Below are 5,601 nucleotides of genomic sequence, written 5' to 3'. Positions count from 1 at the left end.
ACAATGAAATGGAATAAAAAAGTCAACTGCTTTTAATGATCACCATGAATGAGTTAGAATTACTAGAGAACTTGCTCCACCTTGCTGAACATTTTAAATAATTATTACATTGACCTAGAGCAAGGTGGTCCCAGTGGCTTGTCTATGACACATCCTAACCACATCCAGCCATTAAGGAGCCCAGACTTCTCCCATTGAGTGGCTCTGGTATCTCTAAAGGACTTGGGGCTTTACTGGATCTCTGCATTCAGTGGCAGACATTCTGGAAGAGTCAAAACTATGGGGACATTGAGAAGAGCTGCGGTTCCCAGGGGTTGGGAAGAGAAAGGAACAAATAGGCAGAGCTCAGATGATTTTAAGGACAGTGAAATTCTTCTGTGCTAGAATGTGGGGGGAGGGGTGCACATCACATACATTTCACCAAAGGCATAGAGTGTGCAACACCAAGAATGAATCCTAATGTAACCTATGGACTTTGAGTGATAAGGATGTGTCCATAGAGTCCCATCAGTTGTAACCAATGTACAATTGGGTGGGGATGTTGACGGGGGGGAGGTTGTGCATATGCGTGAGGAGACACATGGGAACTCTCTGTACTTTCTGCTCAATTTTGCTGTGAACCTAAAAATCCTCTAAAAATTATCTCTATTAAAGACAAAAAATGAGGAAAACATGTTGTTGAGACTATTCTCTTCAAACAAGGTAAAACATCCATATAGAAAAACAAATGAATAGATCGGTCACTATAGACGAATGATCAACTGTCAGTGTAGAGTCTGCTTATAGGCAACAGGCTTGACCTGTTGTAGCAATGGAAACTTGACCACTGAGTTGGATACAAACAGGCTCATCAAGTGACTCACCTTGAAATAGCCAGACGAGTCTCTTGAATGCTGAGAACAAACTGAGGGGTGTGGAGGAGAGGGGAAGGAGGATGATGGGCATGGAGGAGGGCACTTGTTGGGATGGGCACTAGGTGTTATATGTAAACCAACTTGACAATAAACATTTTAAGGAAAAAAAAAAAAAAAGGAAATAGCCAGAGGCCCTAACTAACCAATGGGCTACTTAAAATGAGGTACAGGTACCAAAACGGGGAAATTTCATATGTTCCCATACTCCCTCACTCTACAGCCCCCCACCCTTGCCTTATGGCAGACAGTCTCTCCTTGGCTGTCCTGCCCACCTTCCTTTGCAGTGCATTCAACAAACTTGTATCTCTTTTGTTCTGCCTTGGATGAATTCTTTCACTGCCCCCCCCCCAACCTGCACCAGTGGCGGCCACTCAATCAGGACATTGCCCATTTGGTGGCTTCCATGTGATATGGAGTGACATCACATTTCATAGCCCATATGGGTAACCTTCGCAGCCCTCCCACAGTGAGAGAAATCTAAGAGAATCTACTGAACAAAACTGTTGGATCTGGTAAGGATTCAAAAAGTTAATTGAATATACAGTCAGCTATAAAAATCTACCCCTTTCTTACAGAAGAGCTATTAGGATTACACGACATTACAGAAAAAATGACGCCACTGGCAACAACAGTAGTGGCAACATGGACTTGTACAGGATGGGCTTGTACCAGAAATATGCAAACTCTTAAGGATAAAATCAGACTTCACTCACAGGTATAAAAGGTAATCCTTAAATAAGCAGAAACACACGGTATTTGAAAGGAAATTTTTAAAAAAATGTAAAGATGTCGACAGCTTTCAAATTATTTTTAAGAATTCATTGCTGTCCCAACCAGAATCATAATATGATAGTTTCATCCTCTGCTTTGAATCTGAAGTACTGTTTCAATCTTTCAAAATTCAAATATTTTCATTTACTGAATAGTGGGGAGAAGCTCGACTTCGGGCCCACACTACCTGGGTTCAAGCTCAGATCTGGCACTTTCTACCTGTGGGGACATCAGCAAGGTGATCTGTGTTAGGATAAACAGATTAATACAGGGAAAATGTCCAGCACAGTGTCTGGAAATAAATGTCAGCTGTTATGATTGTGTAACAGAAAAGGGGAAATACAAGCAGCATGTAGAACAAACTAACTGCTTGGTTCCCCAAATCAAATACGAAACTGAATCTCCTGGGCTCTGTCAACAAGGAATGTTTATTTATCTATCTTAAGTGGTAACAGTGTTAGTTCAGAATAAGAGTCCAGTTAAACTGAAATGTCTCTTACCCAAGATCATTACTTTCAGACGCTCAAGTCATTGCTTTATGGTAACATCAAAGTGGCTGTTATTGGGGTTTTTAAATCCTAAATGGTGACTCTTGAAACTAACAGCACAGGAAGGTGATGGGAGGGGTTAGATATTAGTTATGCCCAAGGCCCACAGAGTCCCTGGGCTCCTGTCCTCATCCTCAGCTGGATGTGCTGGTCCCTTGTGGCCCAGGCTGCATTCTCAGGGTTCCCTAGAACTTTGGTCTTCATTGGCAAAAACATACCAGGGGGATGAAACTTGTAAGGGGTCATTTCTAGATCATAACATCCACATATACTGTTATCATATACCTACATGTGGTCACTCGAACCCTCCTTCTCACATCACTAACATGATCCCTCCTGTTCTGATTATCAAAGACAGAGGATTCATCTTCATCCATCAGACTCACTCTCTTTTTTTAAATGGTTATTTATTTTTGAGACAAAGAATGAGAGCATGAGCAGGGAGAAGCAGAGAAGGAGGGAGACAGAGGATTTGAGGCAGGTTGTGTGCTGGCAGTAGAGAGCCTGATGAGATAGCAGAGAACCGGATACGGGGCTCAAACTCATGAACCATGAGATCATGACCTGAGTCTCTGACTGAGCCACCCAGGCACGCCTCCACCAGACACTTCACACTGAGCCTGGACTCTGAATGTGCAGATCTACAGACTTCAAACAAACAAATAAACAAACAAACCTAACAATTTAAAGTAATTTGTGGACACAAATTTTTTATATATGAAGTGGTTTCTATTCCTGTTTTTATAAAATCATGCTAATTTAACTGGGGCTGAAAAATCATTGAAAATAATGACAATGATCAATTATGAATACAGTGTGATAAATGACAATGACATGTTTAACCTATAGCTCAAAGCAATTCAAAGAATGGAATGCCATAGCTATCACATACTCATTCTTTTCACATGGGTGAAAAGTAATCATTATTTTCAGAATTTACATTTATAAAGATGAAAAACATGAATAAAATTGCCTCTTTTGGCAATAAATGATATCTGTAGATTCATAAAATCAAAGTAGGGCTCTTTCTGCTCATTAAGAGAAGGATTTATCAATAGTATTTTACATCATATATTTAGGAAGCACAAAAATATTATATTGGATCTTTATCCAAAGTTGTAAGCATCTCCATTAATACACAAAACACCAATGTACTCTATATTATAAACTCCTCAAAGCCATTTGTTACTTCTTTCCTCACTGTGGAGTCTACAAGATTGTTGGGTTGAGGTTTATCAAGGAAACGTGTGACCTGATGTCCTGACTATGTCCTGCAGACCACGTACCTGTAATACATGCTCGGACTTCCTGTTATAAGCTGTGAACTGCAAAGGGATCCCCATGCCCTGGGCATCACAGAAAGGCCACTGGGCATCAGAGATTGTATTTTTTTTTCACCTTATTCACCAACTCTTGCCACGAAGTGATGGTCCTGTGATGTCTACATCACTTTTCTGTGTCCTTACCTAGAAAGAAGAAGGTAGGAAAACATCAGAAATTCTCGGTTTGCTCCTGAATTTTCCATTACATTTCCTCATTGTGTGCACTGCCTTACATGCACAGCTCATAGTGCTGGTCCAGGTGCCATCTGGGACACAAACTAGAGTTTGGAGACCCTTTGTCCACCCGTAAATTGACTTCATGCGTGGGGCTCCTGGGTGGCTCAATTGGTTAAGCATACGACTTTGGCTCAGGTCATGATCTCATGGTTCAATAGTTCGAGTCCCACGTCGGGCTCTGTGCTGAAAGCTCAGAGCCTGGAGCCTGCTTTGGATTCTGTGTCTTCTTTGCTCTCTGCCCCTCTCCCATTCATGCCCTGTCTGTCCCTCAAAAATAAATAAAACTTTAAAAAAATTTTTTTTAAATTGACTTCATGCATCATCTCTCAATCATCAGGTACTCCCATGACCCAGCTAGATCACATACACTCTGTGGACAGCCTAAGAAGCTGCGTTCAACACCATACACTTTGCTGCGGGAATACGGTTTTTCATTTTGTATTTAGAATTAACTTCACACTTACAGAAACCTTACAATGACATATCCACTAGAAGAAGACCTGATTCCTTTGCCCAGAGCCTCTTACTGTTATTTGTTACTCCATTTATTTTAGTATACAGTCTCTTCTGGAGAATTCTACTCAACAATAACTGAGGGGGGTCTCAACTTATGGAACAAAGTTTCTTTTTTTTTAAAAATGTTTTTTATTTATTTCTGAGAGAGAGACAGCATGAGAAGGGGAGGGTCAGAGAGAGAGGGAGACACAGAATCTGAAACAGGCTCTGAGCTGGCTGTCAGCACAGAGCCCGACGTGGGGCCCGAACCCACAAACCGCAAGATCATGACCTGAGCCAAAGTCGGACGCTTAACCGACTGAGCCACTCAGGTGCCCCGTGGAACAAAGTTTCTAATAGATACAGAAAAGTCCTAAACATCCATTTACAACCATATGTTCCACCCCAACTCCAGAGCTCTGTCAAGATCATCCACAAATCAATGGCAGACAAAAACTAAGACAACAGCAATGCACAGGCCCAGTGGGGCCTAAAGCCCTCTCAGTGTCACAGTGGCATGCAGTCTTCATTTGAGTGACGGCAGAGCTCTGTCTGTATGAAATTGTCATGGGCCTATGAGGCTTCCCTCTGGCAATTTTCTTTACCTGCTGCCGTGTGATCTGGGCAACACCATTTTTCTTTCTCTCTTCCAATTTTAGGGGTGGAGGTATCTTCTTGCAATTTTCAATCAATGGGTACTTTTTGTATTCCCTACTTCCTTTTGTTAAAATTTTCAATTATGTTTTTAATTTTAGTTCCAGTATTGTTAACATACAGTGTTAATATTAGTTTCAGGTGCACAATATAGTGATTCAACAATTCTATACATTACTCAGTGTGCATCGTGATTAAGTGTGCTCTTTAACCCCCTTTCCCTATTTCACCCACCCCTCACCATCCACCTCCTCTCTGGCAACCATCAGTTTGTTCTCTATAGTTAACAGTCTGTTTTTTTTGTTTCTATTTCTCTCTTTTCCTTTGTTCATTTGTTTTGTTTCTTAAATTCCACATATGAGTGAAATCATATGGTATTTGTCTTTCTCTGACTTACTTATTTCACTTAGCATAATACTCTCTAGCTCCATCCACATTGTTGCAAGTGGCAAACTTTTTTTAATAGCTGAATAATATTCCATTATATTATATATACATATATATGTATATATATACCACATCTTCTTTCTCCATTCATCTATTGATGGACACTTCGGCTGCTTACATAATTTGGCTATTGTAAATAATGTTTGCATTATTTGTGAATAATTAAATAATGTTTCAGAAAACATAGAGGTTCATGTGTCCCTTCAAATTAGT

Source organism: Hyaena hyaena, unplaced genomic scaffold, assembly GCF_003009895.1.
Source record: "Hyaena hyaena isolate Hyena2069 unplaced genomic scaffold, ASM300989v1 scaffold_2135, whole genome shotgun sequence".
Classification (NCBI taxonomy): Eukaryota; Metazoa; Chordata; class Mammalia; order Carnivora; family Hyaenidae; genus Hyaena; species Hyaena hyaena.
Note: the sequence above shows the minus strand (reverse complement) of the source record.